Source organism: Aotus nancymaae, unplaced genomic scaffold (assembly GCF_030222135.1).
Source record: "Aotus nancymaae isolate 86718 unplaced genomic scaffold, 86718_ANA_hifiasm-v0.15.2.pri h1tg000067l, whole genome shotgun sequence".
Classification (NCBI taxonomy): Eukaryota; Metazoa; Chordata; class Mammalia; order Primates; family Aotidae; genus Aotus; species Aotus nancymaae.
The window spans coordinates 3202593-3230159 of record NW_026988482.1 but is presented as its reverse complement, the minus strand read 5'-3'; the positions used below and the strand labels follow the sequence as shown (position 1 = coordinate 3230159).

Sequence of the window (27567 nt, the reverse complement as noted above, 5' to 3'; positions counted from 1 at the left end):
CACTCACCAGAAACAGAGCAGCTCTAGGGTGCTGGGTATACTGTAGTCACAATATCAAAAGACAGAGAAAATCTGGTATAATAAAAACCAATATCCATGTAGCTGACCAAATTTTTTACTATGTATTGTGATTTCTTTTTCTTCCTTCCCTTTCTTTCTTCCTCCCTCCCTCCTTTCTTTCTCTTTCTTTCTTTCTTTCTTCCTTTCTTCCTTCCTTTCTTTTCTTTCTTCCTTTCTTTCTTTCTTTTGGAAGGAGCTTCACTCTTGTTGCCTGGGCTGGAGTGCAATGGCGCGATACTGGCTCACTGCAACCTCTGCCTCCCACGTTCAAGCAATTCTCCTGCCTCAGCCTCTCAGGTAGCTGGGATTACAGGCATGCACTGCCATGCCCAGCTAATTTTGTATTTTTAGTAGAGACGGGATTTCTCCATGTTGGTCAAGCTAGTCCTGAACTCCCGACCTCGGGTGATCCGCCCTCCTCGACCTCCCAAAGTGCTGAGATTACAGGCGTGAGCCACCGCGCCCGGGCCTTCACTGTGATTTTCTAAATAAACATGGATATATACTTCTACTTTTAGAAGAATACGGAACATTTTATGCCTTATTGACTTGCTGAAAAACTTCATTAGGAAGAATTCTTATCATTTTAAATAAACCTTATTTTGTCAAAATTTATTCATCTGTCTGGGTTGATAACAATCTTGTAGGAGTTGAGGAGAGAAAGAGAGAGAATTAACGTAAATATTTAATACCACAGTATATTGGACAGGGGAGGAAAAAAGTGAGGAATCTCGGAACTTTATTCAGATTTTTCAATGCTAGCTAGTATGGTGCTTTTATGTACTTATATACAAATTATAGGCCGGGCGCGGTGGCTCAAGCCTGTAATCCCAGCACTTTGGGAGGCTGAGGCGGGTGGATCACGAGGTCAAGAGATCTAGACCATCCTGGTCAACATGGTGAAACCTCGTCTCTACTAAAAATACAAAAAATTAGCTGGGCATGGTGGCTCATGCCTGCAATCCCAGCTACTCAGGAGGCTGAGGCAGGAGAATTGCCTGAACCCAGGAGGCGGAGGTTGTGGTGAGCTGAGATCACGCCATTGCACTCCAGCCTGGGTAACAAGAGCAAAACTCCATCTCAAAAACAAACAAACAAACAAACAAAAAAATTATGTATAGCAAGTTGACAAAATTTCTTGTCAGATTTCTAAAACTGCTCTTTTTCTTTGCAACAGAGATGCTAACCAATCGTTTAGCTGACTTGGAAAGACTACAAGGATAGTAAGAGGGAAATTGCCAGAATCTGTAACATTTTAACAGTTGATCACTCAGTATTGGAATTTTGTTGTCAGGAAAGTCTTGATCCTATACTTGAGGAATTTCTGACTTGATGCAAGTTCAAACTGAAGTGAGTGTTTCATTGTTCAGCACATCGGTTTGGCAAAATACATTGCATTAGATAACCCCTTAGCCTAAGCCGCCCTACATTTTAAAACAAAAACACCTAAAAACTGATGAGTAACACAAGAAAGAAGAAGGGAAGAAAAAAGAGGGGAAAGAAAAAAGGGAAGGAGAGGGAAAAGGGAGAGGGGAAAAAAGAAGAGAAAAAGGAAGGAAGAAGCAAAAGGGGAAGAGGGAGAATGAAGGGAAGGAAGGAAGAAGGGAAGAGAGTCTGCTTTGAATAGCTGCTAAAGACACATATGAACAAAATGAATGCGATGGGTAATATAAGACATTTTAAAATTTCAAAGAATATCCAAACACACACAGCTGTCAGTCTGCGAGACCTTATTTGTGCATTTCCTAATGTGCATGTAAGTGGAGGAGACACTGGAAGTTTGGATTTGGAGACTTGGTCATTTACCTGCACATCAAAACGCACAATCCTCAGTGTAATGTCATGTTTCTGTAGAAAAACTTGAGTACAAACAAGGTGAGAGTGTGTCATTATTGATGCCGGAGCAGTTGCTTTCTTTTTCTGTACACTTTTTCATGTTGTCTGATGCTAACAAGCTTAACCAGATTTTTCTGGCTGCCAGCATAATTCGAGGGCAAAAGTATTAAGTATATATAAACTGACTAATTTAATTTTTCATAATTCAAGAAATAAAAAATAAGAATTTCCACATTAACAACCACATTGCCTGAATTACATGTTTAAAGTAATATAATTAAAAACCTAAGAAGAATAAAATGTCATCTATTTATATTTCTTGATTTCTGTAATATTTAGACAGGTTACATTAATGTCAAGTTAACTAATCCTTTTATCATTATTCCTAGAGTATTTTGCAAACTTTTTTTTTCTTAACACAAAAAGTAAAAGCCCAAGGGAACAAGAGTAGTTCTATATGACTTTATCAAAACTTGCCAAGATGTTACAAGATTTTTAAAGTTCTTGAAAATTGAAGGGAAAACTCACCTCTAACACTGAAGAGCTTTATCAATGGTATATTCTCAAATAATCACTTAACATGCAGAACCTGCTTCTAAAGCCTTATGTTATATTTTATTTTGAAATACAGAATCTATGGTTTTCACATACATGGTTTAAATTCCAGGTGGTTATTTAATTTACATAGAGCTTTCCATATTTAACTTTTGGGAATTAAAACCTTCAGCTCTCAAAGACCTTTGAAGCATATATATAGAAAGGAGAAAAACACCTCGTAAAAGTCACTTTTAAGTAAATAGAATTATTTTCAGTCATGTCTTTTAAATTTTTAATTTGTGAGATATAAAATATTTGTTCTATAATACAAAATCTTGATCTTCAGGGATACAGAACACAAAAATAATTCAACAGCTGTTGCTACAGGTTAATCACTTGAAACAGAAGCTACAAAATCTGAATTGGTATCTCAATTCTTCCCTTTATTAGCTCAATCACAGTGTGCAATCACAGGTAAAATAGGACTGATGAGTTTTATCTTATAACATCATTCTAAGGATTAAACAAAATTATGAATTAAAAAGTGCTTTGTAAGCTATAGGGCATTAAGCAAATTAAAAAGTTTAAATAAGAATTTTATCGAAGTGAACTATGATTTATGCAAGACATTTTTATCATTGACTTTTGTATCTAAGCCTAGTACCACTTTGGAATCATCAATTTAACCAATAGGAAGTAGAGTATCTTTCTGGTCACCTCTCTGACAGATTAACAACCTGGAAAAAAATGATCTACAGTTTGAGCTATATTAGGGGGACAGTGTAATCACTAGGACAATTCTTAACACAAAGAGAGTGGAAACGTGAGTCTGAAGAGGGGAAATATCAAAGGTACTCTTTATCAAGAGTGAAACTTTGAAATCCATCTATTTAAGATTAATCACTATTCTTTCAGTTAAGCTGTTGTCATCTCTAACTTCCCCTGAGTAGAAAATAATCTACACTTCCAACTAAGTTATTCATGGTCCAATTTGTTCTCAGAATACTATAATAGGCTTTGTGAAGATAAGTTTTATAATAGGGATTTAACGTAGTGAGAAGCCACGACACAGAGGCCTTCAAACACAGAGGCCTCTCTGTGTTGAAGTATATATATTTTATATATACATATATATATACACACGTATATATAAAATATATATACTAACTGCTCCATCTTTCCCCCTCTTCTTCTACCCACTCCGTTCCCTCTCCCAAAAGGATATTCACCCCTACTTAAAAATCTAATTTTTACAAAGCATTCAGATGAAATGGCATCTCAACAACTTCACAGCACAACTGGTTTAGCCACTGCAGCACTGCTTTTGAAGCCATTTTCAACAGAGCTGAGAAAAGGGGAGAACTCTGAGTAAAGCACTGGAAGAAGAAATGCTGTGAATGGTTTTAAGAAAGAGAAACATAATCTTTCCTCTTGACAGTTCTGTCTTCCTGATGGCCACATTTACATACTGAGTTCACAGGCTAGAACTTTCAAAGAGAACTCTACTTTCCTAGAGAAAATAGAACATTCAGGGTGGCATCCTTTGGAGTGGGGGGTGTAGGAAGGAAAAGGAAATAATCACTGATGATTTATATATATCATATTTATTTTTTAGGTTTCTGATATCTTAAACTGTTGAAAATACATAAAGTTATTCAGAGAGTTTTTTTTTTGTTTTATTCCTCTTTAGCTCTATAAGATGTAACTCTATATTTTTCTCTCATTTTTATTCAAATGAGTGTATTGGCTTCTTGTTTTACACAGTAGAAACCTTGAGTGCAACAAGTTTATCTTTATTCCAGACCGTAGGTTGTTGTTTTTTTTTTAAGGTTCTGTATTCTTCCATTTTAAACATTTCAAAACATACATGCAAAATTTTAGTATTTAAAATATTAGAAACTCTTCGCCTGTTAATGTGTCTTAATAACTAGCTTCCCTCCTCTGAACATGCTTCATTCCTGCTATACCTCTTTTGTAGCAAGCATGCCTATCTTATTTAAATATTTGTGATAAAGTATGCAAAAAGATAAACATATGTGACCTATTTATATTCAAAACTGGCAGGAGAACTACAGATCACAGGAATTCTGTAACAGACACACATTTCACACTTCTTTTGATAAATGCTCGTTAAAATTGCTTTTTAATGTGCTCTTAATGACTTCCAGCACTCACACCTTCTTACTTGCTTTCCAAACTGTTTGTACTGTCCCCAATAACACTCAGTGGAAAGCTGTCACTCCTGGCTAAATCCTTACTTAGGGTGGATGCTATGCCTCCGCGAGACAGGGTCAGGGGGTCACAATCGATTTTGGAGGCCACCTGGAGAGTCCAGGCCATGAACTGACTCGAAAAATTTATATCAGAGCCAGAACGGTCCACCTCCCAGGGTCAGATCTGGCCTGACACTCCAACCGCAGGCTGGGGCATGCTAGACCGCGCTCACAGAGGCCAGGGTTGCTGGCCCTGCTAGCTGACCTCTTCAAACTTCAGGAGAATTTTTTTGGCAGTTACCACGGTGACTGGGTACTCTAAAAGCTTATCCTTCTTACTGAATGGAGGGAAAAAAATTAGGAAAAAAATATGTTAAAACCTACCTTGCAGAGATGCCTATCATGGTTAAAGTAAAAAAAAAAAAAAAAAAAAAAAAGTTGGGGGCGGTGGGAAGGGAGGTTACGGTCCTAAATTGTCTATGCCTTTGGTATTAATTACTACTGCTTTCTAAAAAAAAAAAAAAACAAAAAACAATTAGAATTTACAAGTCTTTCAAACTGCAAAATTTGACATTTGGAGCAGATACTACTTTTTTGTTTCTTTTTCTTCTTCTCTTTCTTGGTCAATAGCTGGCTATGAACAATGCATTCAAGTATTTTTTAAAACAATGCAATTTACTTAGAATTTCTGATATCTCCCCTTTTCTTTGAGAATAATCAACTTAGAAATAAGAACCATCATAAATGCTAGTCTGTCAGAGAAAGGATGCTGTAAGTAATCATTTTTGCCTCAAAATCATGTTCAAAATTTTTTTTTTCCTGAAAGAAAAGTGTCCAATTATGCTTGACTTGAAATAATTAAATTAGGAGAAAAGCAAGGGGTCATTATTATATTTTTTATCTTTTACCAAATGACTTAATAAAAATAATGTATACATTAAAAACAACAACTGAAAATACTCTACATATAACAAGAGAACACTAGGAAGAAAAAAATACCATGTATACTTCATTTTAGAGTAAAGAACATTAAAGCTAAAAAAAGCCATGGAATATTCTTCTGTGTTAATACCAAATGCTGTGTTGTCCTAAAGTCTCACAACAATAGAAATACTTGCAGATAAAAATTTTAATTCCCCATGGGCTAAACCTATGCACATTATAAAACTCTATTAGTTGATTTTTGTTGATAGGTTGTAATACAAAATGCTTTAAAATGGCTCCTATGTGTGACTTGAAATTAGATGAGAATCATAATAACTTGGAAGTATAATATACTTTAATCATAATAATACTTGCCTTTAAAACTATCTGAGTACTACACAATGACTTTTGTAAACTGAAATCATTCACTTTTATTGCTATTGCTCTATATCTCTCATTTCATTTTCTCATCTGCTACGTACATGATCCAGGGTCTAGAAGTCTTGAAGGGACCTCCTCTGCATTTGGGTGCTGGCTCTGTGTGTGTGTGTGTGTGTGTGTGTGTGTGTGCACACAAATAATGAAGCACTGGTGAGAGCAGGGTGGATTTGCATTTTAGAAAGCAGTGGCTATAAAACAAAACAATGTCTTCGATTCAAATATCATTTTTCATCTTGACTCTAAGCCAAGAAAAAAAATGAGAAATTACAGAAATATAGTAATTGACACTTCAAAAGTGAATACTAAAATTTCAGAGGAATGTTTTAACCTCATCTTAAATGTTCATTTTACTATGACCTATGTTGACTGTTTTGTAATAATCATTAAGTTCCTACAATGGAATGAACATAAAACCAAGTATTTATTCATTAATCTTAATTTTTAAAAACCAAATGTAATTCAGGAACCATTTCCTTTCTCCTCTTGTGCTCAAAACAGCCACTGAAAGGCAAGGTCAGAGGCATAGTTTGAGCTGATCTTGCGGTGCAATCCAATTACACTTTGCTGAAACACAGTTCTTTCAATTAGATAGTGTGGTTCTTGACATGTTGAAGTGGGCAACCAGGTTGGTGAGTCACTTAAACTGTGGTGCCAGCTCATTGTCTATGATGAATTCGAACTGTCCTTCCCAGCCGGGAACTCTTGGCAAGCTTCCTTAAAGACCCAGTGGCTGGCAAAGCATGAGGAGCTATCACACAGAAAACGAGGTCCTCCTTGGGTTTGGAAAACAGATGACGGAAGTCTTGGAATGATGCAAGCCAGGTCACAGTCTTCTAAAACCACGAGCCTTAGCTTGAATGAAACATGATTTCTAAGTTGGATCTGAAAAGGAAAAAAAGTTAAAGTATAAGGCAACGGTTCATTTCTACAAAAGAAGACAAGCCAAGTCTCAGTGTGGTTTCCTCTAGTCCAATTCAGAATCTCTCCCACAGAAGACCAAAAATCATTTTTCAGTCCTTTGCATAAATTTTTACTAAAAGGACTGTGAAATAAATAGGTATTTTATTCAGAAACGCATAGATCTGGATCTTGTCTTAGATTGAAAATTTGCAGATACGTTACAAAAGTACAGACTGCGGGGGCTGAGGTACCTACGAGATTGTCTAGTCTAATGCTTTCACTTTACACATGCAAAACCTGAAGCCCAGACGCATGAACGGCCTTTCGTACAAAATATTCATTAGATGCCTAAACTAGAACGTAGGTACCGGTTGGCATTTTTTTTCTTCTTCCTTTTTTTTTTTGAGACGAAGTTTCCCTCTTGTTGCCGAGGCTGGAGTGCAATGGCGTAATCTCGTCTCACTGCAACCGCCACCTCCTGGGTTCAAGCGATTCTCCTGCCTCAGCCTCCCGAGTAGCTGGGATTACAGGAATGCGCCACCACATCTGGCTAATTTTGTATTTTTGGTAGAGATGGGGTTTCTCCATGTTGGTCAGGGTGGTCTCGAACTTCCGACCTCAGGTGATCCGCCCGCCTCAGCCTCCCAAAGTGTTGGGCTTACAGGTGTGAGCCACCAGGCCCAGCCCTGGTTGCCATTTCTAACCTAGTATCTTCTCTACTACAAAATGTAGCCTTTTCACTAGGATAGGAAATATTAAAAGCCCATACTAGTAGACATATTCAGAGTCTTAGAGAGAGTAATTCTGGGGCAAGGATATCAAATGATTGCAAAGGATTCAAGTTTCACTTCCAGGAAACAACTTTAGGCACCACAAGCAGAAATTCCACAAAGTCACGCAAGTCACGCGGTAAAACCGTGAAATAACCTGTGCTATTGGCAGCTTCACATTTCTCAGGAACTTGTATCTTATGGTAACAAGGGCATGTTGTGAATACGGTTTCTCCAGCGAATTGTTTTTATTGGTTTGTTGTGGTTATTAAGCACTGACTTCTTTCTGCAGGTATGGAGTCGCGCCATTCTGCCAGGTTTGTAGCTAAGTAACAGGAAGCAGGGCTTTGGTGTAGGTCTACCTCTGCTGCTAAATAACCATGAGCTACATAAGAGAGCAGGAAGGGCTTGATCTGGTTTTTCTTTAACATCGTTCTAATTTACTTCGGGTTTAATTTGTATCTGTTAGGATCGATAGATCCTAAAAATGAAGTAAAACAACAACAAACAAAAAGACTGTATAAAAATGTGCAATTAATTGCTGATACCCCAAACTGCTACTTGTCTCCTGCATTCAGCTGTAATAGTACTTTGTTTTTTTTTTGAGTCAGTCTCACTCTGTTGCACAGGCTGGAGTGCAGTGGTGTGATCTTGGCTCACTGCAGCCTCTGCCTCTTGGATTCAAGCCATTCTTCTGCCTCAGCCTCCCAAGTAGCTAGGATTATAGGTGCATGCCACCATGCCCAGCTAATTTTTGTATTTGTAGTAGAGACAGGGCTTCTCCATGTTGGCCAGGCTGGTCTTGAACTCTTGTCATCAAGGGATCCACCCGCCTCAGTCTCCCAAAGTGCTGGGATGACACGCCTGAGCCACTGAACCCCGCCTTGTAATAGTACTCAGTGCATTTCTAGTGCTGTCTCGAAGTTCCCTTTCTAACTTGTTGTGCCATTTGGAGAAAGATCATGATTTAATTCTAAAAATTTGCTGGGGGGCCCCAAGGGAGAGAAGGGTAAGGGATGAGAATCTGAGAAGAGAAGGAAAAGTGTTAGGTATGCCATGGGCCAGTCAGTGACTCTCCAGGGGAGGAGGTGGGTGTTTAGAAAGATAGTTACATGTGATTAACAGGGGAAGGCGAGGGCAGTCAGGTAGTCTCTAACTCCCACTTGGAATTTCAAAGAAATGCTGTTTCCTTTCCATAGGTTCAAGAGGGTATTAGTTAAGGGAGGCATATTTTGGTACTAATCACATGTTAAATTTTGGGAGCAGGGAATGAGGAACTCCTCTGAGGGTGGGTCTGAGGAGCATTTGCTTGGCAACCCTCAGTCAAAATGTGCGGGTGAGGCTCAGCTACCTAGGCTGTATGTTGACGCGTAGTTTCCCATTACTCAAAGCATTTTAGTTGCCTTGCCTTGCATCAGTAGAAGACTTCTCCAACCAAAGGAGAAAGAGGTGTTAAGGGAAGCTTCTTGGTAGAAGGGAACTTTCAGATATACAAATGTTTTTATTTTTATTTATTTATTTATTAATTTTTATTTTTTGAGACGGAGTTTCACTCTTGTTACCCAGGCTGGAGTGCAATGGTGCGATCTCGGCTCACCGCAACCTCCGCCTCCTGGGTTCAGGCAATTCTCCTGCCTCAGCCTCCTGAGTAGCTGGGATTACAGGCATGTGCCACCAGGCCCAGCTAATTTTTGTATTTTTAGTAGAGACGGGGTTTCACCATGTTGACCAGGATGGTCTCGATCTCTTGACCTCGTGATCCACCCACCTCGGCCTCCCAAAGTGCTGGGATTACAGGCATGAGTCACCGAGACCGGACCGTTTTTCTTTTTATTTAGACAGAGTCTCACTCTGTCGCCCAGGTTGGAGTGCAGTGTTACGATTTTGGCTCACTGTAACCTCCATCTCCCGGGTTCAAGCGATTCTCTTGCCTTGGCCCCCTGAGTAGCTGGGATTATAGGCACATGCCACCACGCCCGGCTAATTTTGTATTTTTAGTAGAGACGAGGTTTCACCATGTTGGTCAGGCTAGTCTCGAGCTCCTGACCTGAAGTGATCCACCCGCCTCTGCCTCCCAAATGTATGGGATTACAGGCGTGAGCCACCGCACTCAACCTATTTTTCTTCTTAGAATCAAGGTTGATAAGTTGGAGAGCTGAGCAGAAAAAAGAAAGTGAGGAATTGCTTGGCAGCGCAGTGGATAACGCCTGTAATCCCAACATTTTGGGAAGCTAAAGTGGGCAGACCACAAGGTCAGGAGATCAAGACCATCCTGGCCAACATGGTGAAACCCCATCTCTACTAAAAATACAAAAATTAGCTGACCGTGGTGGCCAATGCCTGGAGTCCCAGCTACTCGGGAGGCTGAGGCAGGAGAATCGCTTGAACCCAGGAGGTGGAGGTTGCAGTTAGCCAAGATCATGCCATGCACTTCCAGCCTGGGCGACAGAGCGAGATTCCAGCTCAAAAAAAAAAAAAAAAAAAAGCAACTGGGGAATTATGGGATTAAAGTATGAGAACATTCCCCTTGGTTTGTACTTGGGCTCCACCCAGGACTAGCAAGGCTGTGCGTCAGGAGCCACGCTGATTCAGAGCTGCTGGCCCTGTCCACCTCTTGGCCCACCTTAAAGCTTTTCCAGAGCTGTTCCTGCAGTGTCCATTCTAGGCCCTCCCCACAGGACTACTGTGAGACGGGCACAGTCTGGGGCAACCTGACCAGGGCCTACTCACTGCCAAACCGCTGCCACCGGAAAGGAGGGCCACCCTTTTGGCATCCTTCATAGGCCCGCAGAAAACTGCTAAAGACAGAATCTTTGAAACTGAATTTTAATGATTGTCAGAAGATAAGAGTGAGGTATAGCAGCTGATCTGAAGCACCCGCCCCAGCTGCCCTAGCCAAGGGACAGGCCTGCTTTTTGACCACAATCTTCCCCCACCCACAATGAGACGAAGGGAAGAGGAAGGACAAAAAGGAAAAGGTTTCACCCTGGAGGGCGCTGATTCAGGACCCACATCTGCAAACAGAAAACAAAAAGCGGGCTGGGAGCGGTGGCTCACGCCTGTAATCCCAGCACTTTGGATCATGAGGTCAGGAGTTCAAGATCAGCCTGGCCAAGAAGGTGAAACCCCGACTTTACTAAAAAAATATAAAAATTAGCAGGGCATTGGTGGCACACACCTGTAATCCCAGCTACTCGGGAGGCTGAGGTAGAGAATTGCTTGAACCTGGGAGGCGGAGGTTGCAGTGCACCGAGATCGTGGGACTGCACTCCAGCCTGGGCAACAGAGCAAGACTCTGTCTCAAAACAAAACAAAACAAACAAACAAAAACCTAAAAGCAAACAAAACAAAACGAAAAACAACTTCAGAGTCTCAGTTCCAGGTTGCCCAAGTAAATTGCAGGCCCAAGACATTAACGTTTGTGAAGGATGAGGGAGTGGCTGGGCAGAATGTGGAGGCCCCCTACTTCTTACACATAGTCACTCACCAGGGAAAGCGAAGCCACAGTCTAGACAAGGCCTGTGAAGGGCCCCAGGGAGAACGGGAGAGTTTGTAGAAGGAACCAGTTTCTGGATCCAAATGGCCTGTGCTTTGGGGTGACTGCAGTCAGATGAATGCTCCGTTTCCTTCTGTCTGCCTGGTTGTGTCTAAATGAAAAGCAGGCCACAGGATAATGCTCTCCCGTCCCCGGTTTTCTAATCCCAAAACTCAAGTGCCTGAGAGTGAAATCTCACAAAAAAGTGATTGCCAGCAACAAATTCCAGCTGACAAATTGTCGATAATCGCCCCTTCGACATGCTGGATGACTTCTGGGCAATAAATAAGCACATGCAAGAGAGCTGCTGGCCCGGTGGGCAAGGTGCAGGCCAGAGCCGGTTGCAGTTTTCCCGCTGCGACCCCACAAGGGAGCGCGTTCGGTGTGGGGACGTGGGGACGGCGCGCGCCTGCTTGGCTGCTCTGTTCGCCTTGCTCCCTTCTTCCTGTCACTCACTCACACTGCACAGAGGAGCTTCTCTCTCTCCTCTCCTCCAGTTAGCCCTCTGGGCGTGTGTGGCTGTGGTCTCAAGCACCCTTGACCTACAGTCACATTACCCAGGTTTGCTGTGGATGGAAATCCTGGGCCCCTGGAACGGATTGGACATCCAGTTACTTCTGAATACCTGTATGTATTCTGTGACGGATGAATAAAGAATTGACACTCAACATAAAACTAGTATTTTTACCCGTGAATGCATTTGAAAAATGCAGGCGCGTTACATCATTTAAGGACTTAAGACACACCTGAAGGAGATCTCCCAAGGTGTTTGCAGGTTAGCGCTCCTGCAGTCACCCACCTCTGCTGGTCCTCGGACATCTCCCAAGGTGTTTGCAGCTTAGCGCTCCCATAGTCACCCACCTCTGCTGGTCCTCAGCACACGCAGTCACAAGAGTGTTCTTGGATTCGTCCGTCCTGTTTTAGACTCACTCCGTGCTTTAAATGTAGGAGCAATTTTAAACACATACGTGGATTTAAATATGCATTTATTATATAAGATACGATTTCTTGCCTAGTTTACACATCCAGTTACCCAATCGTAAGGCTTCAAATTAAATTATTAGTCAAAGCCCTCTAGGAGTTTGATTTAGCTACAGAAGTTTGGGCTCAAGATTTAATTCAATCTTCCACTTTCTCTACCTTGACTTTTGACTTCTGCATGGAAATCCAACACGGCACTTGAATTAAGGGTCTGCTTGTTAAACGGGAGGCTTTTCTGATTTCTCTGAACTCTATAAATGAACTGCATTGTCACATAATCGATAGGAAAATCTCAGCTGTCACCGATCTTAAGCAACCCTCTGCCACAGAAATAACACGATCTGGCATTTCTGAGTTTGAAAATGTGCTGTTTGGATGACATGAGACCAGAACTACCCAGACAGCTTTAAATATTGTTGTCTCTAAGAACAGCGGAGGACTGACCTGCTGAGAATGACTGAAATATGACTGAAATGCTTCGAATAGGCTTTTCTCCTGGTTAGAGACCAGGTGTTGCCTTTTTTTCTTCCATAAATAAGTAATACAAGAGCCAGCGTATTGGGATCTGGGATTCAAAGCTGTTTCTAAGCTCAGCTAAGTTTGCTGCCATACAGTTTATATCAGAATTTCAAATTAAGTGTTTTCTTCTCCAAACCAATAAGCAATTCAGGCTTGGATTTTAGAGTCGAAATCTGAAACTAAATGCCCAAAAATCTCAAAACCTGTCCTTTGAAGCTTTGAGCTTTAGGGCAGGTTGATTATTCCCATCAACATGAGCAGGGTTTCTGCAGTAGGTAAATCCTTCAGCTCAAAAGAAATGGACTGGCATCTGATCATAAATAACACGAACCCATAAAACTACAGCAAGCCATTTCTCTGCCTCAGTGCCACTGTTTCTCGCTGACCTCTCAGCATCGTCTTTAAAGTCTGAGCCTGCCACGCACAAATGCTGCCATATCACAGGAGAGCATGAGGAAGACGTAGCCTCACCTGTGTCCTCTCCACTTTTATCCGCTGCTCTTAAACTAATGACTTGTTTCACCGAGGGCATTTTTTAAGGTGTTACTGGGTGGCCCTACCCTAAACGCTACCCCACTTGGTAGATTAGATCATGTAATAAATACCTTATTTCAGAAGAACCTTGCTAAAAATGCTTATGACCTTGTCATACTATGAATCATTTACATACCAAATGTAAAAATATTCTCTGATTTATGAATTTGTTCTGTCAGAGAGTTTGTGTATTAAATATTACAATTGGCTACACTTTGCCTGCGTGGGCCCACCTAGACAAAGAAATGCACTAGAGAGGAATCAGATGATAGCAACCTAAGTGACATAGATTCAGTTTATAATTTCAAAGCATGGATGTGTACAACTTTCCCGAAACTAAGGCTGTTGGAGGTTGCATCTCCCACATCTACCATCGGTGAGATCTTTGGGCTGAATCAAGAAACACCACCTCTGATTAGTTCAACTGTCATCAGGGGTCCCCTGCATCAGGCCAGGTGTTTTGCTTCTATTCAACTCTGGAAGAAAATAGGACAACTTGAACTAATATAAAAAGCCAACATTTCAAATTGGCTTCATTTCTCAAGATCTTAGAAGCCCCCAACCCACTGAGTCTATTTTTTGGCAACCTTGTTCTAGCTTCAAACTCTCCTGTTAACACAGGAGGGGTTTATCCATGATCAGTCCACAGGCTTCTCCATAGCAGTTAAGGTGACATTTGGGAACTATGCCATGCCAAAGAGGCCTAAACCTATCCAGGAACCAAGTTATTTATTTCTGAAGCAGCTGTCATTTGTGGAGGTGGAACAGGGAAAGTAAGAACGAGCCACATAACAGCCAGGCCGGGAGTGGCTGACCTCCGATCACCCATCAAGGAGAGATGACTGGTGACAACGTTCTCTTCCTGGATGTTTGATCAGTGTGTGAATTTGCCTGGTTTACAATTCAGGGTAATGACCAAACCCCATTCCAGTCTTTTTTTTTTTTTTGAGACAGAGTCCCACTCTGTTGCCCAGGCTGGAGTGCAGCGGTGCAGTTTCGGCTCACTGCAACCTCTGCCTCCCGGGTTCAAGTGATTCTCCTGCCTCAGCTTCCTTAGTAGTTAGAATTATAGGCGTTCACCACAACTCCTGGCTAATTTTTTCTATTTTTAGTAGAGATGGAGTTTCACCATGTTGGCCAGGCTGGTCTCGAACTCCTGACCTTGTGATCTGCCTGCCTCGGCCTCCCCAAGTGCTGGGATTACAGGCGCATGAGTCATCGGACCTGGCCTCCAACCTAGTCTTAGACACTGAAGAGTTTTATTTAATTTTTGTAAATGGGCTCTATTAAGCTATCTTGTCCTTGATTTCCAAGATATAAATCACATACGGTCAATACTGCAAGTTTGATGATTTGCCTGCATTCTTAATCACATAGCACAGAGACATGAAGCACTGAACACAAGTGATGTACTGACAATTCCAGCATATACGGCTCCCATATTTCAGGTTCAGGCCTGGTGCAGTGGCTCACGCCTTAGTCTCAGCACCTTGGGAGGTTGAGGTGGGCAAATCTCGAGGTCAGGAGTTTGAGATCAACCTGGCCAACATAGTGAAACCCTGTTTCCTCTAAAAATATAAAAATTAGCCTGGCATGGTAGTGCGCCTGTAGTCCCAGCTACTCAGGTGGCTGAGGCAGGAAAATCACTTGACCCCGGGAGGCAGAGGTGGCAGTGAGCCGAGATCACGCCACTGCACTCCAGCCTGGCGAGACAGTGAGACTCCACCTGAAAAAAAAAAAATCCTCAGGCGTGGTGGCTCCCACCTGTAATCCAAGCACTTTGGAGGCCAAGGCGGGCAGATCACCTGAGGTCGGGAGTTCAAGACCAGCCTGACCAACATGGTGAAACCCTGCCTTAAAATAATAATAATAATAATAAATAAAATAAAATAAAATAAAAGGTTCATTTCTTTACATACTTGGCCACACTTCTCTCTCCTTTACTCCCAACAGGAAATGTTTCTTTCTCTGACCCTCTGCAGTCTAACCTTAACAGTACAGAAGCCATGAGCTGAAGATAACTGCTTGCCTGCAGTACTATTTATGAAACATTCTCTTTTTTTCTTTCCCTAGGTATCTAGCCCAAAGGATTGAGCAGTGTGCTATGCTGCTACTCCACTAGGTCTGAGAGAAAAGGTGGAGGCTGCAAAAGCATCTTAACCCTTGCAATGGCCTAGCCAGAAACATCTCTTTAGTTATCTAGTTCCTTGAGCTCATTCTCAATTTAATTTTACGAACATACCTAGATCTATATTTATCTGTTTCAATGGCCTCCAGTGTTTGTCAGGAGTACTGTGCCACTAGCATGGCATGGTAGTTTATGCCGGTAATCCCAGCACTTTGGGAGGCCAAGGTGGGTGGATCACCTGAGGTCAGGAGTTCGAGACCAGACTGTCCAACATGGAGAGACCCCATCTCTAAAATAATAATAATAATAATAATACAAAAAAAAATAGCCGGATGTTGTGGCAGGCACCTGTAATCCCAGTTACTCAGGAGGCTGAGGCAGGAAGATCACTTGTACCCGGGAAGCAGAGGTTGCAGTGAGCCAAGACCGTGCCATTGCACTCCAGCCTAGGCAACAAGAGCAAAACTCTATCTCGACAAAAAAAAAAAAAAGAGTACTGTGTCACCAATCCTGGCACATGAGTCTCTTCTATCTAACATGTGTCATTACACAAAGCATTATAAAAAGCCCATTTCCAACCTTGCAATATACCCTTACTACAGAAATCATGACATCAGCCTAACAAGCACAAAATTCCAAGGTAGTAATTGGGTTATAGATCTAAAATCCTTCCAGTTCCATCAGATCTGTATGGACATGTGGTGTTGCCCTTCTGAAACTAAGGTCTGGGTCGGTGGATCTCTTGCACAAAGGAATGTCTGCTGGGTGAACAGTTTGTCCTCAGGGACTCAAAGTCAGAGTTGGAACATTTCTTAAAGAATCAAGATACGTCTGTCTCCTTTTTTCCTTCCTCTCTCTTTCCTTGACCACCAAGGGAACATGTCTTGAAAGATATTCTTCCACAGGTGTTTCATTAGACATGTGCAAATATCAGGACTTATCTCATTGGCACTACAAGCGCTTTTTGGTCTTTCTGCTGGGGGATGGAGTTTGGGACATTTGACTTCTATCAACCCTGCCATTTGTGGAGGTGCAGATTAGCTGCAACTCTGCTGAGGCAGGATTGGTGGTGGTGGTAGGGGTCAGTGGGGTTGAGATGTATTCAGATGTTAATTTACACCTGAAAAGACAGAATGTGGTTACCCACTTGGGGGTGACTTGAGTTTCTGTTGAATACCAGCTGTGAGTGCTTCCTTGTGAAAGATGAAAGTTGAAATTGAGGGAGCAAGTAGTCTAAAAGTTATGGGAACGGGAAGAAGAGAAGGAGCAGGGACAACCTTGATGAGCAAAACAAAATATATTTAGCCATCAGCAGTCAATCTGTTTTCAACTTTTCCTTCTCAGTGAAGGTTTAAGATATAACAGAAGATGGTAATTTCCACTTTACTAAATATTTGGAGATTGTGGAATCTGAAAGTATTGGTGTGAAATAAGCATGAAGAATTCGCCTCACTTTTCTGCCATTTGGATGGGTTTTCTTGCTTCACACAGTCTGTTTAACAACTGCTATCCACCTAGCTTAATGGAATCCCTAAGTACCCCTGGAGTAACTAAGGAAGAAAAACCTTCTACATTCCGACACTGCCTTTAACCTCAAACGACAGTAAAGCGTTCATTCAGACCCCAAGACCACACTGAGGCATTAATTAGGCTGATGAAATCCATCGAAATGTATGGATTCAGCATAATCAAGTTTCTATCACAGACTATCGTTAAGGAATACGTGAGCAGCTGGGAGAAAAGAAAGTGCTGTTAGAGTTAAGTCATGCATGTAATTGAGTATATTTAACATAACCATTTTAATGATCAGTGATTAAAAGTGCATCTTACTTAAATGGTAGATCCTCTGCAATTTGTTCATATCAACTCTATAATGTTCTCAAGAGGAAAAAGGGACACAAATTTCTAAACAAGATCTTGTTTGAGTTTGGTGGAAAAAAGCAGGAAAGTGAACTAGAAAGAAAATTGTGGCTTTTGCATGCAGACAGCTACATGAGCGTGCTATCAATTAATCACTGTTTTAGGCATCTTCTGTGCTCAGTTCATACAAAGTATTAGGAATATATAATAAATGATTTTGTTATTCCTCAAAAAGAATGTATTTTTCCTTAAAGATGCTTTCTCTGTTTGACAATATTTTTTTAAGGGGGCTGGGGGTGCTGCTCAAATCCTGTTGATTTTAAGAGCTGCTCTTAAGATCCTGGGAAGGTCCTATTTCCAGTTCTTCTTCCAACCTGTTGGGTTGGTTTATCTTAGTGGAACTTGCGTCTGTGAAGATAACAGTGGGAAGAAGAGCAGGCATCGCAAGGAGAAAGATGCAGCCACATGTGATGGACCAAGAGCGCAAACAGTTCAGAAACCCGCCAAGGGGAAATTAGCTGTTCAAATCAGCGACGGGCCTGAAGCAAAAGCCCACGCGTTTAGAGGCAGACTCTGCTCTCTTCTATTCTCCCGGACCTGGCCAGATAAATGGAGTCATTGTGGAGCCAAGCACAAGCCAGCCCCACTCCTTCTGTTGTATTTTCTCAGCTTTTGTGCTCAAAACACGCAAATCACTGATTACTTTGCCCAGGAAAGAATCGAAGCAGAGAGGAAGATCTATATCTACCACTACAAGTGTGTAAATCACACGACATCCACACGTCTATGCAGGCGCTGCTGAAAGTGAGGGCTTAGGAGGGACACCCAGCTCCCAAAAGTTGCTTCACGGGGCTCTTTTTATCTCCCTTCACCCCCGCCCCCACTCCTACAGAGAGACACAGCTATTCTCCCGCTCAAAGTAGGGCTGAAGAGCGGCAGGCACATCTTGAACGTCTGGGAGTTGCACTGAAACTTTCACAAACCTGAGACAGAAAGGAAGCCACAGCACGTAAAAGTATGTTGGCACATTCTATTATTCTGCTTGCTGCAAACAAAACAAAAGTGTCTTAAGGGAAAATTCATTTGATGCCTTTCTTTTCACCCAGAAGCACGTCTTCTTTGGCTTGGAGGGACAGCTCTTGGGAAATCAGGTCTCTCAAGGAGCACTCCCGCCCCCAATGTATAGTCTATAAATACAGTGGAAGAGCCATGCCAGGGGTAGTGAGTGCAAGAGAATCTGGAGTCTTGAAAGCATCTTTTTCTTCTGGCTATGGTGGCACTTAAATGATAATGCGGGCAATGGAGCTGGGAGATTTATATCTTTTGGAAAGTAGGGCGAGCCAGATGGTAATAGCGTCATTAACACACAAACTTGGGATGTGCAAGTGAAGCTTGAAATTGGGAAAGAGATCAGGAGAACAAAGGGGGCTGCTGTTGAAAGGCTACCCCTCTTCTGCCGGCCAAAGCTAAGAGCCCCTTGGTACTGGGGTCTGCTGCTGCCCAGAACTGGATAATAAACGACAGCTCTCCCCTCCCCTGTTGTGACTTAGAAAGCACCAAGAAAACTTTTGCAATAGGCAAGTTCGGCACTTATTTATGTGTAACCCTTTGTAGTCTGAAGCGGCAGGAATGGGCCTTTAAGCCAACTGCACTCCCAACCCCACCCCTTACCCCAGTTTGATAAGCCCTGGCAATTGTTGACATTTATTTTATGAAATCAAAGTGCCGCTTGTTGTATGTTTCAGACAAAAGTTCATTTCCCTCCCCTTATGTAAACACTCTAAGTAAATATTAAAGGTTGAACAGCACTACATTTTCGTTTTGGTGACGGGGGTTGGTGTGAAGGTGTTGAGGGGAGTTAAACTCTGGTTTTACTCTGCAAAGCTTTGACCTTTAAGTTAACTCCCACTGAATACATATAATTCAGAGCGAAGAGAGAAGGCATTAAGACAAGGTTAACAATGGCATTAATCATAATAATGCATGTTTATAATAAACACCCACGCAAACCTCTATAAACAAGCAAGGAGGTTTGAAATTAAAGAAAACGAAATTAATAACATTGTTCCCCTTTTTAGTAACGCAATGTATGTCGTAGGTACATGCAAACACACAGATACATATACACACACATATGTGTATGGTTTCTAGGAAGACAGCAAGGGTAACTAACGGTCATTAAGCATTGACTGGCTTGAGTGATGCCTGTTAGCGGCTGAAAGTTGACGATGTCTAAACTAAAGTCGAACGTTTTTCTTTTTATTCTTAAAAAATAAAAATACTGGAGCTCTTTAAAAGCCCGGAGGACTTACCCTCAGGGATTATTCAGAGAAAAACTGAGACTGGCCGTTCGTCACAGGCAATTGTAAAGGGTTTCAAAGGGCCGATCAAACGCTGGCCAGAGTAATCTACATTCAAGTCGGATGGCGGTGTTCCGGCACACACCTGCGGGGTGTTTGCTGTCCGAGCCCTCTCCGAGCTACAAATCATCATTAAAGCGAGCTGCTTAAGCTCTCCCCAGCTTCTAGACAGGAGTGACTTGGGACAGTTCACTTTGATATTGCTGCAGCTCGCCATTGACAAGCAAGCTATTTTGGAGTTCGGGCCAGAGCCCCACATCCCAATGCGTTTCGCGAAGTAAGAAGGCTGGGGGGATGGGGGGCAGGGGGCGTGAGCAATTGCAAAGGTCGGTCTCTTCCACCCATTTCCAGAGCAGAATCACCGCAAAAACGGGTAGGAAACCGGGTTAGATCAGCTGAGACGCGCCTTCAATCTCCAGGGACAGCTGTGCCCAAACTTTTCCCCTACAACTTTTAAGCGACCCTCAGTTTCCCTCCTTCCCGCTCTGACGCGCCCACACGGGCTCAGCGCCCGCCCTGGAGTTCGAGACCGCAGTGTTCGTCCCCAGGGCTGGTATCCGGTTTGGAACTTTCACTTTTGGTTCGTGCGTTTGCGATTATTCTCCCCCCTCTGGTGAGCACCGTGCCCTCCCTGCTCTCACCGCCCTCACCTCGAGGGGAGGGAGAGTAATCCGGGGCTGGGCCTCTGTCCGCGGCTGCCGGGCGCCCGCACGCCCCGCGCCATCCGCGCGGGACCCTCCGGAGGGGGCGGGGCGGGGGGAGGAACCGGCCGCGGGCGATGCCCAGATCGACGCTCGGAGAGAACGCAGCAGCAGACGGACGCTCTGCTCCCACCGCGAGCGCTTGCGTCTCGATCCGGAGTGGAGGTGTCTGCGCTGTGCAAGACGCAACAGCACAGTGGCGTCAGGATAAAAAAAAAAAAACAGGGCGCACGATGCGGGAGGCGCAAATATGGAAATTAACTCATTAGGAAGGGGTGTGGCCACCGCGAAGCCCCCTCCTCCATCCCGTCCTTTCTCCCTCGCTGCCACCGTCCCGGCTGGCTAAATATGAGATTACAAACAAACAAATAAAGCAGGAGCTGACGACGCAGTCCCAGATCAAACACGCTCCAGATAATTCGCTCCGCTCAGCGCCGCGGCCAGACCTGAGGCTCCGCGCCGGCCCCGGCGTCCGCGGCTCCGAAACGCAGGGCCCGCGGCGGCTTTTCGAAGGCACAGCACGTGGCCCTGCCGCCCCGTTTGTATACGTTTTCAAACATCAGACAGACGCTTCCACCAAGATGGGAACCGTCTGAGGGCGGCTGCTGAGCTCGGGGGTCCTCTCCTAGATGCTGCTTGGAGAGGAGGAGGGGGTGGGGGTCTTTTGGGGAGAAAGACAAGAAACCAACAAAACCAACTCGAAAGTGACGTCCCAGAGTTCCTGGCCCAGGGGCTTTTCCTGGGGCGCCGCTGGGGTCTGGAGGGGGTCGGAGCTTCCCAGCCCCGGGTTGTGATATTATTAACCAAAGACCAGGTTACCAAGATTGAGGGCGAGGAGGTTGGAGAACCTAGTGTGCAAAATTATATGCCGAAATAAAATGTTTCAGTTGGGGCAGGGGGGTAAAAGGACACGCAAAGCCTCTCAACCCCCCCAAATCCCCCAATCTCCCCCCCCCCAGCTGCCCTGCCCCTGTGTCCTCAAAGCCTGCCTCTGTGCAGGACTGAGGGAAAAATGGCGCTTTTATGGTTTTCCTTCCTGCGTGGCTCGCCTCCCCGTCCCTGCTCCCTGCCTGGCGCTCCCCCAGCTGCGGGCCCCTTGGAGGAAGGCTGCCCAGTCCCCTCGTCTCCCGCTGCCTGCAGGCCACAGAGCCTCAAAGCACGCATTGTCCAGCGGGGCGGGGAGGCCACAGACCCATGGAGAAGAATAACACTGAGCCCAACTCCTGTTAGGGAAAGTTTCCCAAATGCACTCCTTGTGGTGGGAGGGGGCCGGGGGATACATTTTGCAAATCCTCTGCCTTCTCCAATTCTTTGCCCTCTCCCGACACTTTTTAGGTCCTGAGAAAGAGACAGAGAGTGGACCAGGAAGAAGCTGGAAGGTGGTATGGAGGGCCGAAAATGTGAACATGACTCTAGTGAAACAGCCAATGTGATGGTTTTTAAACGCAGGTGGGAAGAGAGAAGGGGATGTCTTCTCCCAGGTCTGATTGGGGGACAGCTGCATGGCCGGTGCGCTGGGGGCTTCAGGAAGACTGGCCCACGAGGGCGCGTGTGCAGGCAACGCATTTTGCACCTCCTGTTTATCTTAGAAACGGGGCGGAGGGGGGTGGGTGGGGAGCGATTGTTCGGCCTCCCGACAGGCAGAAGTTGGATAAAATGGAGAGGCGGGCACACGCAAAAACAAAACCTGCTGCAGGCTCAGAGGCTTTCTCCTTGACCCGAATTCCAAATGGTGGGGGCTCTTCATTTGCAAAGGACTCGGATGTCTGAAGACCCCAGAGACAGCGGTCCTCCAGTGACGGCAAAAGCCGCGATAGAGACCGTTAGAACTGAGGCTTTCGGGGCAAATGTAATTAATCTTTCATTGGAGCAGCGGGGACCCATTCCTTCCAAGCGTTGTCGTCTGCACTGTCGTTCTCTGAGTTTCGTGTGCTCTTCCAGGCGTTTGCAAAAGAATGGCAAAACTCTGCCGGAAACAAGTATATTCCCAGACAGTGCGATAGTGAATCCGTTTTTAAAATCAAATCAAAACAAAGTAAGATAAAAAAAGAAAGAAAGAAAGAAAGGAAGAAAGCAGGCAAGCCAGCCTCAGGCCTGTGCTCTTAATGTCCAACCACCAAAATGAGGGAGGGGCGGGTAAGTGGTTGTGGCTATTTGGAGTCGCGCTAATTTGGTGTGTGGACTTAATGCCTTAACGCTAAATCGGCAATATAAAGGGCTAAAGAGCAAGCCCGATAAAAGCTCTAATTACTACTGGAAACTTTAGGTGGTTGCTAGGATCTGAGGACCACCACCACAAAAAAAAAAAAAAAAAACCTTCCAATAGAGTGTTTGGACTCCGTATACGGGGGTGGGGGTAGAGCTCGTAGAGGCGAACAGTACCCACATCTGCTGGAACTTCCATATCTAAGCTGTTCATTTACGGGAGCCAACTTATGAAATCTCCACAATTAGATCTTCATTGTTCTTCCTCCACAACACTGTCTAGAAAGAAAAGGTCTTCTCGGTCGGGGCCAATCCAACGAAGCGTTTGACGTTATTAAATAATAAAGCGATTGTGATTTACATTGTTGTTCAGAAAAAAAGGCCAATTATCCACTGTTATGTTGCCATAAAGATCATATTAACTCGAATTAGTAATCAAACAATATGCGAGCGTTTAAAAAAGTACAGCCGAACTGGGTGACAGCTACCGCGACGTCTTCACTTTCACCCGCATCCCAGCGCCGGCAGCGGGAGCGAGAGAGGCAGGCGCCGCAGACCCTCAAGGAGGGAAAGAGCCGCGAAGTGGTGATTAACGGTCTCCAGTGTTAATTATTCTCAATTAATCCCAAACAGTACAAAGCCTCCCTGGTTCCCTGCGCGTTCCCTGGTTCCGATGCTCTGAGAATTGTGCCCGTCTGGGAGGGGTTTCTAAGAACTCCGGAGGAGGCCATTTCCACGCAGGTGTACCTGTGAGCACAGGGGCTGGGGATGCAGGTGTGTGAGTGTCGTGGGTGCGGTGTGAGTGTGAGGCTCGCTACCTTTCCCGGAGCCTGGCGTGCACCCCGAGGTGGGCGCCGCGGTGGGCAAGGCCCGCAGCATCTTCACGACCCTAGTGCATCTTGCGTCTTCGCTACTCAAATCACCCTCTCTCGTCCTCTGTTATTAGGTTTATAACTCGTTGCCCACTTAAATTTGTGCAGCCAACCAAGGAAATCTAAATAGGTTGGAGTCGCCCCATGGGTACAGAATGGAGGCTTTAATAAGAAAGATTAATTGTGGGTGTGTACCGGCCGGAAGACGCGTTAGCTATCAAGTGGCGGCTGACTGCGGGTCGAGGGGCGGGAGACGCCTCTTCTAGGCCTAGACTTTAGTAGGCGCCGTGGGCATACGCTAACGCGGGCCACCCGGCGACTCGTGGTAGTCACAGGCTAGCGAAGGGCTCCACGGCACTCTGACCATCTTTTCCTGTGTTATTTGAGGTTTTAAAGAACTTGTCCCTTACTTACCCTGCACATCACATCTTCCAGCCCTGCGCCCCGCGCCGCCAGGCCCCGCATTCCTGGTGCCATGCGGGAGGGAGGGGTGTCGTGGCCGCTGTCCTAGGAGGCCTGTATACCCCCGCCCCCACCTACTGAACACTATTTAGGCAAATGGTTGAAACGTTTTGCTCCTGGAGCCAGAATGTTGATATTTTGTTTGTTGAGTGACGAAGCATGGGTATGTGCATGTGTTTTTTAAATACACACACGTAAGCAAGTAGGGAGGAATTTTACTGGGCGAGTGCTTCAGCACAGGGGAGAGAGTCAGCCAGCGACAGGGTGGCGGGGTCTCTCCAGGCGCGGTGGGGCACTGAGGGAGCTGTCCTCACCTGCGTGGCCTTTCCCTCGCTCCTCCCTCTTTCAGCTAAAACCTTCAGAGCCGGGACTAAGAAGTGGCGAAGTGGGTGGTGGCAGAGAGGGGCAGGGACTGGGTCGGGGCTGAAGGAACTGACTAGAAGAGTTTGTGTAGTAGTGTGCCCTCCCTGAGTAATTCCATCTAAAACTTGAGGTCCCAGGGCCTGGGCTTCAGCAAATGGAAAAGGAACTCTTGGAAGGTCCAAGCCTTGCAAGCAGAGGGACAGCCAAAGGGTGGTCGCATCTTTGTTCAGTTTTCAAACAGCTGCTGCCTTTCCTTCCTAACGCTCTTCTTCCCAGTAAAACCAATTCAAAAGGGAGCGGAACTCCACTCCACAAGATCAATGTTCGTTCATTTGTAGGATTAACTCTCTTCACCAGGCATAATAAAATGCTAGAGGTGCTCTCACATTTAAATAAATACATAAAATTTACCCATTCTCTCCTTTCCTGTTTGATCTCTCTCGGGACACGGAAAACAGTGTCTTGGAACCTGAGAAGTCTTAGATGAACTTTTAACTCAGAGTTTTCAGATCATCTGGCGTTGCTGTGGGCATTGGCATTGGGAGAGAATGTAGAGACCAGCTTACTTTTAATATCTATAGCTATACATTCTGGTTTGGAACTCACGATTAAAAATCTGTTTGTTCCTCCCAGGGCTCCGCGGATTTCAATGTTGGTCATAGGAGCCACAAAATGTTCATTAAAGGGGCCTAAGCAAGGCTGCTGTGTAGCCACTTTGTGAACTCAGAACTAAGGATGGGGGAAAGTAGGAAAGTGTGAGTTGGTGTCACGCTGGCTGTCAGTGTGTGGTCTATTGTGGAGAATGGTGCTTTTTGACTGAACAGAGGGAGCCCCCCTCCCCCCTTCCCCAGCTCTACTGCACCTGCACTGGATGAGGGAGTCCCTGCCATTCAGCCCATCGCAGACTGTTCAAACAGAAGACATCTCTGACAGCACTCAATTCATTACATTTCTTCCTGCTTTTCAAACCAACACACACACACACACACACACACACACACACACAAAATGAGTATTGCCAGCCAGTGACAGCCAAAAAAAAAAAAAAAATCTTAAAATACTTTATATGCAGCTAATTTGGAAGCTCATATAACTAACCATGAAATATTTTGTATCCTTAACTCGAAAGGCTTCCTTGGAGGGGGAGGGGGAGGGAATTACCTGATTTTTCCAGTTGAGAATATATCTCCACAGTTTACATGGGGATAGTAAGTTTGTAGAAAGACAGTGTTAGCATGGGGCACAAAGACGTTTCGATGAATATAAAAGCAGAAATGTGCAAAGGAGAAAGCCTCTGATTTATCTCCGCTGATGAGCCTGTTGATATGCATTCATAATTTATGCTGGGGGAACCAGCTTGCTAATAGAGGTGGGGTACCCAAGAACCAGAAGTGGGCAGTGAGGAAGTCAGAGTGGGTAGTCAGGGAAGCATTGAGGCTGAAGTGTAAGCTAAACATTTAAATCAGTTTCTTAACAAGGCAGTCTTCCCCCATATGCTCAAGTTTATTTTGCCATCTTGGATTCCAAGATGTTTTTGCACCATTTCACAAAGCTGATGAGAGAGTGTTTAGAAAGCTGATGAGAGTGTGTTAGTCTAGTTTAACAGAAGTTGGGGTAAACAAACTCTCAAAGGGAAACTTGATTTTAAGATAGTTTCCTTGGAGGTGGGAGGAAGGGGAAATAGAGGACCTTGAGAAGGAGAAGACAGGTTTGCCACTTAGTATTCCAGACAGATTAAACTGTAATGTTATGCAATAACCCAGATTTGAGCTGTTAAGTGAGATAAAATCGACCTGGATGTGAGCTGATACTAAACTGACTGCATGCAAAATATTGGCTACTTCTCACCAAATCATTACTCTGTGAGATCCTGGACCAATATCAGAACATAAGGCCTATTTTCCAGGATCCCTTCCATTGGAAGGGCATTCAATAAATCAAATTGATTTGAGAGTTGGAAAGAAAACTTGCGAAGTGTGTCTCCCAGAAATGCCCAGGTGCTTTTCTCTCACAAATAATTTTATTCCACTTACACACATTCCACTGACCAAACATCTTTCCTCTTATCTACAATTTAAATCACAGTTCAAAGAAATTATCTCAGCAATACATGACTCTAAAAAGATTATTAAAGGCGATTTAAATCACTGGGAATGGAAGGCAAAGAGAAAATAGAACTGGTGCAGCAATGGTCAGCCAGGAGCAACTGTCCTAGCTGTGGCTGGACAGGAGAGGCAGAAAACTCTTCTAAGTCCGTTTCTTAAATCGCCGCAGAAACTTGCACCCGGTTAAATAAAGCTATGGTGTACTTCGTCAAGGCTTTTGTTGAAATTTGTCGACCATCTAAAAACAAAATCATATAAACACAACAGAAACAACTCATTCACATCCCGCAACAAATTTTGGCTAACAAACCAGATAACTTATACATATTGGGAAGAAGGGCGCTCCTGTGACGAGGGCTGTGCGCGTGACTACACACGTACTGAAGATATGGCTACTCGTATACGCGGTTATGTTCTGGGCTGGGGGGGCAGGGGCCTCGGGAGCCTCCCAAACTGGGGCTCGGTCGTGGTGATGGAGCCCGGCTGCTCTGGCCTCGCCCTGTGTGCGTTCGGATCGCCCTTTCTGGAACACTCGCACGAATCATTTCATCCCCGGGGCCCCGCAGGCCCTGACGTCACGAGGTGGGGGTGGGGGCGCAGTCCCGCTTCTGGCCTGGCCGCCAGCGATAAGAACCCTCGGGAAGAATTCACGGCGACTTATTTAATACAGTAATTATTTTTCTGCCTTCTGCGGGTGGGGGCGGCTCCTGCCCGGAATGCCAGGATCCCTCCCTTCGGGACAGTGCCCGGGGATGGCGAGTTTGCAAGATAACTTCCTGGGCAAACCTGAAGCCAGAGCGAGCACTGGAAAGTAAGCAGGGTAGTGTGAACAAGGCCAATTTCACTACCCAGAGCCAGGAAGGAGGGAAAGGACCTGGGTTTCCGTCTGTTCTCTGTAGTCTAACGTGAGAGCTGCTTCCCTTCCCTAATTCGGCTAGACAGTAAGAAAAGTCACACTTATCAATTAAGCCTATTTTGTCAGGCACTTTGTAGCCAGTCACCCTCTTCCAGGTAACTGTATGTTATTCCTGTCTCACAAACGGGGAAGTGAAGGGTCTGTAGCTCCCCATCCCCACCCGCTCTAATCCAGAGGGGCCCAATATTCCAGGGATCCCAGATTGCTCCTATGGCTTCCCCCAGCCCTGCCAGTCCTCGGCCTCTAACCGGGAAGAACCACGTGAGATCACTCATACTGAGAGTTGGCCACAAACAGGGACAAAGGGCCCCTTGTGTAGACAATCTCTGATGTGCGTGGGAATCT

The 27567-nt window shown here is 44.6% G+C and overlaps 1 long non-coding RNA gene across 11 annotated transcripts in view; it reads right to left on the bottom strand.

Annotated features, from left to right (window-relative positions):
• Positions 1-2344: 2344 nt before the first annotated feature.
• LOC135270792 (uncharacterized) overlaps positions 2345-27567 on the bottom strand; it is a 718673-nt gene continuing 693450 nt past the window's right edge. For 10 of the 11 annotated variants that reach the window (XR_010338923.1, XR_010338920.1, XR_010338921.1 and 7 more), the window contains one exon: positions 2345-6893. This is a non-coding gene — a long non-coding RNA (uncharacterized LOC135270792). Of the gene's footprint in view, positions 6894-26130; positions 26545-27567 lie in introns of those variants that run through there. The other variant, XR_010338925.1, reaches the window with a different exon arrangement.